The following is a 10,743-nucleotide window of genomic DNA, read 5'->3' as shown; positions in this document are numbered from 1 at the left end:
TGCACTAAACTATCAAGTAGTCATCATACCGAGCTTGCAAAACGCTCATAACGTCTGCATCTGCTCCTGCAATAGGTTCGTCACCTAGTGGTGCATCAAGGACATAATTCTTCGGTGCAGCAATGAGGATAATCCTCAGATCACGGACCCAGTCCGCATCATTGCTACTATCATCTTTCAACTTAGTTTTCTCTAGGAACATATCAAAAATAAAGTAGGGGAGCTATACGCGAGCTATTGATCTACAACATAGATATGCAAATACTATTATGACTAAGTTCATGATAAATTAAGTTCAATTAATCATATTACTTAAGAACTCCCACTTAGATAGACATCCCTCGAGACATCTAAATGATCACGTGATCCATATCAACTAAACCATGTTCGATCATCACGTGAGATGGAGTAGTCTTCAATGGTGAACATCTCTATGTTGATCATATCTACTATATGATTCACGTTCGACCTTTCGGTCTCCAGTGTTCCGAGGCCATGTATGTACATGCTAGGCTCGTCAAGTTTAACCCGAGTATTCTACATGTGCAAAATTGTCTTGCACCCATTGTATGTGAACATAGAGCCTATCACACCCGATCATCACGTGGTGTCTCAACACGAAGAACTGTCGCAACGGTGCATACTCACGGAGAACACTTATACCTTGAAATTTTAGTAAGGGATCATCTTATAATGCTACCGCCGTACTAAGAAAATTAAGATGCATAAAAGATAAACATCACATGCAATCATAATATGTGACATGATATGGCCATCATTATCTTGTGACTTTGATCTCCATCTCGAAAGCACCGTCATGATCTCCATAGTCACCTGCTTGACACCTTGATCTCCATCGTAGCGTCGTGGTCGTCTCGCCAACTATTGCTTCTACAACTATCGCTAACACATAGTGATAAAGTAAAGCAATTACATGGCGTTTGCATTTCATACAATAAAGCGACAACCATAAGGCTCCTGCCAGTTGCCGATAAATTTTACCAAACATGACCATCTCATACAATAACATATATCACATCATGTCTTTACCATATCACATCACAACATGCCCTGCAAAAACAAGTTAGACGTCCTCTACTTTGTTGTTGCAAGTTTTACGTGGCTGCTACGGGCTTCTAGTAAGAACCGTTCTTACCTACGCATCAAAACCACAATGGTGATTTATCAAGTTTGCTGTTTTAACCTTCAAAAAGGACCAGTCGCAGTCAAATTCGATTCAACTAAAGTTGGAGAAACAGACACCCGCCAGCCACCTTTATGCAAAACTAGTTCATGTCTATTGGTGGAACCGGTCTCATGAACGTGGTCATGTAAGGTTGGTCCGGGCTGCTTCATCCAACAATACCGCCGAATCAAAATAAGACATTGGTGGTAAGCAGTATGACGATCACCGCCCACAACTCTTTGTGTTCTACTCATGCATATCATCTACGCATAGACCTGGCTCGGAAGCCACTTTTGGGAAACATAGCATGCAATTTCAAAAATTTCCTACGCTCACGCAAGATCTATCTAGGAGATGCATAGAAATGAGAGGGGGAGAGTGTGTCCATGTACCCTCGTAGACCGAAAGCGGAAGCATTTGACAACGCGGTTGATGTAGTCGAACTTCTTCTTGTTCCGACCGATCAAGCACCGAACGTACGACACCTCCGAGTTCTGCCCATGTTCAGCTCGATGATGCCCCTCAAACTCTTGATCCAGCAAAGTGTCGAGGGAGAGTTCCATTGGCACGACGGCGTGGTGACGGTGATAGTGAAGTGATCCGCACAAGGCTTCGCCTAAGCACTACGTGAATATGACCGGAGGCGTAAACTGTGGAGGGGGGTGCCGCACACGGCTAGGAATCAATGTTCTATGTTCTAGAGGTGCCCTCCCCTCATATATATAGGTTGGAGGGGAGGAGAGACAGCCAAGGGGGCGCCCCAAGTAGGAGGAATCCTACTTGAGCGCCTCCCAATTCGGCCTCCCCCCTTCCATATTCATCCAAAGCGGGAAGGAAGGAGGAGGGAGGAGAGAAGGAAGGGGGAGGCCGAATCCCTCCCCTTCCTTTCTCTCTTACCCTCTTTCCTTCCCCCTTATTTTGGCCTACATGGGGCGCACCAGCCCCCTAGGGGCTGCTCTGTCCCCTTCTTGGCCCATTAGGCCCATGTAGTTGTCGGGGGATGCCCGGAACCCCTTTTGGTGACCCGATAGGTACCCGGTACCTCTAGAACACTTCCGGTGTCCGAATATCATCCTATATATGAATCATTACCTCTCGACCATTTCGAGACTCCTCATCATGTCCGTGATCTCATCCGGGACTCCGAACAATATTCGCTCACCAAATCACATAACTCATATAATACAAAATCGTCATCGAACGTTAAGCGTGCGGACCCTACGGGTTCAAGAACTATGTAGACATGACCGAGACACCTCTCCGGTCAATAACCAACAGCGGAACCTGGATGCTCATATTGGTTCCTACATATTCTACGAAGATCTTTATCGGTCGTACCGCAATGACAACATACGTAATTCCCTTTGTCATCGGTATGTTACTTGCCCGAGATTCGATCGTCGGTATCTTCATACCTAGTTCAATCTCATTACCGAAAAGTCTCATTACTCTTTCCGTAATACATCATCCCGCAACTAACTCATTAGTCACATTGCTTGCAAGGCTTATTATGATGTGCATTACCGAGAGGGCCCAGAGATACCTCTCCGATACTCGGAGTGACAAATCCTAATCTCGATCTATGCCAACCCAACAAACACCTTCGGAGATACCTGTAGAGCATCTTTATAATCACCCAGTTACGTTGTGACGTTTGATAGCACACAAGGTATTCCCCCGGTACCCGGGAGTTGCATAATCTCATAATCAAAGGAATATGTATATGGCATGAAGAAAGTTATATCAATAAAACTGAGCGATCAACATGCCAAGCTAACGGATGGGTCATGTCCATCACATCATTCTCCTAATGATGTGATCCCGTTCATCAGATGACAACACATGTCTATGGTTAGGAAACTTAACCATCTTTGATTGACGAGCTAGTCTAGTAGAGGCTTACTAGGGACACAGTGTTTTGTCTATGTATCCACACATGTATCAAGTTTTCGGTTAATACAATTTTAGCATGAATAATAAACATTTATCATGATATAAAGAAATATAAATAACAACTTTATTATTGCCTCTAGGGCATATTTCCTTCACATCTGGCTATGCACATCCGGGGCAACATATGCCAATCTCATCTCCTTAGAGCATCTCCAGCCGCGCCCCCAACAGGCCCCCCAGGGCAACATTTTCCGCGCCGGCACCGAAAAAAGCCCCAGTCGCGCCCCAAAATGCCGAAATCCGTCGGCTCGGCCCGTTTTTGGGCCCGGCGATCCCAGGCCGAACCTAGTGCAACGGGGGCGCCCGGGAGCTTGATACGTCCATTTTGCATCATGTTTCCTTACTGTTATTTATGATGTTTTTATCCATAATAATGCTTTTTGGAGTAATTCTAATGCCTTTTCTCTCATAATTTGCAAGGTACACACCAAGAGGGAGAATTCCAGCAGCTGGAAATCTGGACCTGAAAAAGCTACGTCAGGCTACCTATTCCGCACAACTCCAAACAAGCTGAAATTTCACAGAGAATTTTTATGGAATATTTGAGGAATATTGGAGCAAATAACACCCAGAGGGGGCTCACCAGGTGGGCACAACCCACCTGGGCGCGCCAGGCAGCCCAGACGCGCCCTGGTGGGTTGTGCTCACCCAGGTCCACCTCCAGTGCCCATCTTCTGGTATATAGGTCATTTTGACCTAGGAAAAATAAGGAGAGGATTTTTGGGACGGAGCGCCGCCGTCTCGAGGCGGAACTTGGGCAGGAGCACTTTTGCCCTCCGGCGGAGCGATTCCGCTGGGGGAACTTCCCTCCCGGAGGGGGAAATCATCCTCATCATCATCACCAACAACTCTCCCATCTTGGGGAGGGCAATCTCCATCAACATCTTGAACAACACCATCTCATCTCAAACCCTAGTTCATCTCTTGTGTTCAATCTTGTTACCGGAACTATAGATTGGTGCTTGTGGATGACTAGTAGTGTTGATTATCTTGTAGTTGATTACTATATGGTTTATTTGGTGGAAGATTATATGTTCAGATCCATTATGCTATTTAATACCCCTCTGATCTTGAGCATGATTATCATTTGTGAGCAGTTACTTTTGTTCTTGAGGTCACGGGAGAAATCATGTTGCAAGTAATCATGTGAACTTGTTCAATATTTTGATAGTATGTATGTTGTGATTCCCTTAGTGGTGTCATGTGAACGTCGACTACATGACACTTCACCACATTTGGGCCTAAGGGAATGCATTGTGGAGTAGCAATTAGATGATGGGTTGCGAGAGTGACAGAAGCTTAAACCCCAGTTTATGCGCTATTCCGTAAGGGACCGATTGGATCCAAAAGTTTAATGCTATGGTTAGAATTTATTCTTAATATTTTTCTCATAGTTGCGGATACTTGCGGGAGGGTTAATCATAATTAGGAGGTTTGTTCAAGTAAGAACAACACCTAAGCACCAGTCCACCCACATATCAAATTATCAAAGTAGCGAACACAAATCGAACCAACATGGTGAAAGTGACTAGATGAAATTCCCGTGTACCCTCAAGAACGCTTTGCGTATCGTAAGAGACCATTTTGGCCTGTCCTTTGCCTCAAAAGGATTGGTCTACCTTGTTGCACTTTTGTTACTACTATCGTTACTTGCTCGTTACAAATTATCTTGCTATCAAACTACTTTGTTACTTACAATTTCAGCACTTGCAGACATTACCTTGCTGAAAACCACTTGTCATTTCCTTCTGCTCCTCGTTGGGTTCGACACTCTTACTTATCGAAAAGAGCTAAAATTGACCCCCTATACTTGTGGGTCATCAAGGCTATTTTCTGGCGCCGTTGTCGGGGAGTGAAGCGCCTTTGGTAAGTGGAATTTGGTAAGGAAACATTTATATAGTGTTCTAAAATTTATTGTCACTTGTTACTATGGAAAACAATCCTTTGAGGGGCTTGTTCGGGGTATCTTCACCTCGTCCGAAACCACAATTAGCTACCCCTCAACCTACTGCACCTACTGATAATATTGAATATATGTAAGTGCATCTAGTGCTCCTTAGTGATTTTGGTGTATTGAAGACTTATAGGTTAAGGGACTAATGTGTTTGTGAGTGTACACAGGTCTATAAGTCTATGAGGAGTTTGATATTTACAGAGAAAGTCAACCCCTAAAAATGAATGTCTTCAACTGAAGACTTTGGCTTTCTGAAGACTTTGAAAGTGAAGAAACTGGTGTGACTGTGAAGACTTAATATTCATGCGAGGAACTTGAAGTGTGAAGACTTTTGTTTTCGTAGTTTCATTTTTCTCTTTCTTGAGTCATAGAAAACACCGTACTATTAAAGGGGGTCGAGATAAAACTAAGGAAAAGTTTCCAAGTGATGCTCATCTCAAAATCCTACACCTACCCAATCCTTTCGAGTGAAGCCATTGGAAATTTCATACAGTTCAGTCAATTTCTTCAGTGACAGAGACGAAGATCTTCTAGTCTCTGAGGAATTTGTTCTGACTGAGGAGTTAGGAATTCGCCAGTGCAGATTACCTACTAGTGAGGAACATGATAGCCCTGAGAAATTTGATAGTCAAATTTCTGACCGTTGTTGTGCTATGCGCCAGCTGTCCCAACTTCCCACCTAATGGTCATATCATTGAAGGGCATTTATGTCTTATCATGTCGGGCTGCTCCCTAGGCTATAAATAGCCGCCCCTACAACCACTAGCTGGTTGGCTGCTCCGAGAGAAATTGACACTTGTCATTGAGAGCATCCCATCCTCCGAGGACTTTGAGCGAAAATCATCGAGTGAGGAAAACCCAAACCCAAACACCCACAAACCCAAAGTGATTGAGCATCACTGAAGAGATTGTTCCTTTGTGGAAACGACACTTGTTACCTTTGAAGACTGTGCATCTTCCAGACAGTTAGGCGTCATGGTCTAGAGCATCCAAGAGGAAATTGTGGATCGCCGAGTGACCGAGTCTATGAAGGTTTGGAAGTCACCTAAAGACTTACCACGAGTGATTGGGCGAGGTCTGTGTGACCTTAGCTCAAGGAGAATACGGTGAGGACTATGTCGTGGGAGTAAGTCTGACAGTAGAATGGGGGGTACGTAGGAGGAGGCAAGATCCTAGCTACGATGAGGTTGTGCACGCAGGATTTACGAGTTCAGGCCCTTCGCTGAGGAAGTAACAGCCCTACGTCTCGGTGCTCGGAGGCTTGGTCGACTAGATTATGCGTGAGAGTTACAGGGGGGTGCGAACCCTTGTGCCAGTGGAGGGGGGTGGCTTATATAGAGTGCTCCAGGACCCCGGCCAGCCCATGTTACAAAGGGTTCAATGTACATTAAGACAGAGCGTTACTGGTAACACCAGTAATAAAGGGGTATAAATGATCTTTAAGACTACAGAGTGATTGCCTGACCATTGCCATCCTGAGTGACGTTAGCCTTCTCTACTCTGAGTGATTTCTTGTATCATCGAGTGACTCATTCTCTTGGTCGAATGGAATTGGAGTATCCGAGTGAGGTTGAAGGTCGAGTGGATTGCACTCCTCGATAACTCAGTTGGTTTCTCTTCTTGTGCTTTGAATGTCTTTGACTCTAGGGTAGTGTCCTTGGGTAGGATGCCTAGGTCAGGCCTATGACCCTACTCCAGGTACATGTCATCGTCATTAGCCCCCGAATGGATTGAGGCCCGAGGGAAGAAGGAACTGAAGCTGACTCCGATTCGATTCCATACTTTGGAAGTATTTCATCTGGACTTGCGAATCATGCTGAAGCTTCGGTCTTGTTTCAGTCGCCTTGATCGATTTAGAGGTCGTCGAGTGAATTTAATTGACAATCTTCGAGTGTTGATACGGTACGAAATCTTCGGCGTGATTCATTGCTCTGCGATTCCCGGATCTCACGAGATTCGAAATTTCAGGGAAGTGCGCAGGGCGGGGCGGGCCGCAGTAAACGGAGTGGATAGATAGAGGCGCCTCGACTCTCGTGCCACCTTTTTCGCCACGTATCCGGCGCGCGACTGTTGCGGGATTTGATAGGATCATTTGGGCCCACGAGTCAGCCACTCAAAAACATCCCCGTAAAAGGCGTCAAAGCCGATGTGTTGCACAGTGCGCCCTGTTCCCCTTCTTCCTCCTCTGCTTCTCCACCGCATCCGCCTCCACTCTCGATGCCGATGTCCTGCTTGTGTGCAGTCCGCTGCGATGGGAAAGGATAAGACGGCGGCCCTGGAGCGCACGAAGAAGGCGACGGCGGCGGCGAAGGGCAAGAAGACGAGTCGGGGAGGATCATCGTTGAGGTCCGGTCTGCCGCCTGGCTAGATCCAGGGGGACTGGATTCGGTCTACGATCTAGAAGGAGGATCCGGCCAGCGGAGGCTTGATCCCCCACGGGTCATGGAGGCTGCCGGGGAATGAGACCGAGCCCCAACCGCTAGAGGGTGAGTGCGTTCTGCTTGCCACCCACGTCGACCGGGGTTTCACTCTGCCTCCTCATCCTTTCTTCCGGGGTTTTCTGAACTTCTTTGGTGCCCAACTTCATCATTTCTCCCCCAACACAATCACACTCCTCGCTGCATACGTCTTCTTGTGCGAAAACTTCTTGGGTTGTCGACCACATTGAGGTTTGTTCAAGCACATCTTTACTTGTTGCTCTCAGACTGTGAAGAAGGCAGATCCGAATGACGAAAAGACGCATGTGATCCAAATGTGCGGGGGTTTAGGGATTCAAACGAGGGGTAGGAGTACTTTTCCACCTATGACTCTTCCCGACTCAGTTAGAGGGTGGCAGTCGACCTGGTTTTACTGCCAAGATGTTCCGACTCTTGGTCAGTCGACCGGTCTTCCTCCTTTTACCATGGATCGGGTCCGTCAACCTTCCTCACTGATCGTAACCCCGGAAGAGAAGGGAGAGGTGTCCATGTTAGTCGACCGGGTAGTTCAACTGGTCCGCGATGGCGTGACTGGCCTGGACTTGTTGGAAGTGTTTCTCAGCAGGCACATCCAGCCTCTTCAAGCTCGTGACCATCCAATGTGGCTTTACTCGGGCCCTAACGACACCGCTCAGGTCGACCCAGAGGAAGTCACCGAGGAGACGGTGGAGCAGTGGCTGAGGAGTATTACTGGAAACAAGGACAACCCCAGGGGGTCCAGGAGGGTTGCACCATATGATGCTGAAAACGAACCAGACAAGGTCTGATCTTTACTTCCGAGTGTATTTTTATTCTGACTTGCGACTGTCTTTGAATCTGATTGACATCTGAAAAACTTCTTGCCTTGCAGATTTATACTGAGATGTACTCGATGCGGAACAGGGAGCAGGTCCAGGAGGGAACAGAGAGCACTGGCGAGAGCGGTGACTGGCAGTCCCCCGACGACCATGAAGATGACAGTGATGATTCGGACGGTGATGAGGAAGTCGACTCACCTCCTTGTTCTGAACGACGCTCCAAGCAGACACATGACCCAGCAGGTGGACGTGGCAAAGCGGTTGCGCCAAGCACGCAGGCGTTGAAGCGCACTCGGACATCCACTCCCGAGCCGACGGAGAAAGCCCCGAAGCAGCCCAAGGTTGCGCCCAAAAAGACTCGGAAGGCCCTGCCTAAGATCAAAGTGGACGTCCCCATTGCCTCTGCGTACGTATTTTGTTTTCTTTCTTTGCTTTTGCGTTGTTTGGAAACTTCTATGCTTCTGTCGACTCATCTTCTTGCTTGACCGAGTGAGTTCTTGAAACTTCCAGTGTTGCTACCTCTGGGATTTCCATGGACATTTACAGGGATCAAGATGATGAGGAGACTGAAGACGCAGCCACTTCCAAAGTGGGTATGACTCCACAAACTTGCTCTCATTTTGTCACTTGAACTGTCGGTCGACCGAACTCTAGCGGTCGAGTCTTATGCAGCGCCTCAAAATGTCATTGAACTTCTAGATGATGATGAAGACATGCCCCAGAAGACCACGGGAAGGAAGAGCAGAACTTCGAGCAGGAGGGTGTCTGCCAGTAAGGTACCTCAGTCGTCACAAGCGCCAGAGCCAGTGACTCAGCAATCTGGAGACCCAGTTCGGGCTTCAGTTTCTTCCGCTATCCCTGTGTCGACTGATCGTCCTTCAGCATCGACTGCTCAAGTCACTGCTCCGTCTGTGCAACTCCATGCTTCAGATCCTCTAGCTGACTCGACCATTCCACAAGGTCCACTCTTCATCACCCATCATGTCCCGGAGGACCAGGTGAGTGCTGCCAAGGAAGCTATATGCCAGGCAGGCCTTATGATGGAGCAGATGAAGGTGGTGTGTGAGGACAGCCAAGCTGCTTATGATGCCAGCTCAGCTCTCCAGACCAACGTCCAGGTTAATTGATTTCCGACTGATCTTTATCTTGACGCTTGTTCTGTTAGGATATGGTACTTGAAAACTTGCATCTATTCACCCACTGGGTGTTTCAACTTTTGTTGAATAGTTTTTCCACTTGAGTCAACTAGGTCGCGTCGAGTGTATCTTTGAATAAGTGGGAGCATGCAAAGTGCACCCACTGGGTGTAGTCCCCGAGACCGCCGTCGAATGTTTGATTCAGCGGGGGTCTTTATCAAAATTTCTTTTTACAGTTCTTCCATTCGGTCTAGACAGGTCATGCCGAGTGGGATCCGGACCAGTGGGGGCATGCTGAGTGCACCCACTGGATGCAGTCCCCGAGACCGCAGTCGACTGCGGGCAGTCGGCTGTGATCAGAGAATAATTGTTGCCCCTTTTTTTCGACTGGACGGACCATGTCGATTGAAAAGTCGAACCAGTGGGGGCACGCTAAGTGCACCCACTGGGTGTAGTCCCCGAGACTACTGTTGAATGTTTGATTCGGCAGTAGTCTTAGAACTCTTTTTGCCGTAATGACTGAACTTATATCTTATCACTCGGAAGCGATCGATCTTTGTTCCTGTCGACTGACGTGTCTTATCTGTCGATTGCAGAAATCTTGTGCACTCGAGGCTCAGTTCGATGAACTGGAGCAGAAACAAATTCAGCTCAACCTCAATCTAGAACTAGCTAAGCAAAATCTGCAGAAAGCCAAGGATGAACCAACTGCTATGGGAGGTAACCACTTGTCAACTGTTTGTCTTGCCAGCTTTACTTTTCGCCGTTTGAACCGAGTGACTTCACTTGAACAGATGTGCGTAGTGAAAATAGACAACTCCAAGCTCGTCTGAAGAATGTTATTTCTTTAGAGAAAATGAAGTAGGCGCTGGAGCAGAAGGACCTTGACCTTGCCGCAGCTCAGAAGACGGCGCGGGAAAAAACTGAACTTGCCGACAAGAGGCTGGCTTCAGTCGGCAAGTTAGAAGAAGAAAATGCCAAACTGAAGACTGCCATCAGCGAAGCCAACAAGGAAGTCGTGCAGCTGAAGAAGGACAAGGTGGCTCTGACCGACAAAGTTGGAGATCTCACTCGGAAGAGGGACGATCTGGAGGTTTATCTGGGAGGACTCGCCAAGAAGCTGTTCCTTATGCTTGAAGGTACTTTCCCTTGTCCGACTGATTTGCCACTGTCGACTCTTCATATAGTTGTCGACTCATCATTTTTCTGTGAGTGCAGATTTCTGTCAAAACTTTGAGGA

This window comes from Triticum aestivum, chromosome 6D, assembly GCF_018294505.1.
Source record: "Triticum aestivum cultivar Chinese Spring chromosome 6D, IWGSC CS RefSeq v2.1, whole genome shotgun sequence".
Classification (NCBI taxonomy): Eukaryota; Viridiplantae; Streptophyta; class Magnoliopsida; order Poales; family Poaceae; genus Triticum; species Triticum aestivum.
Note: the sequence above shows the minus strand (reverse complement) of the source record.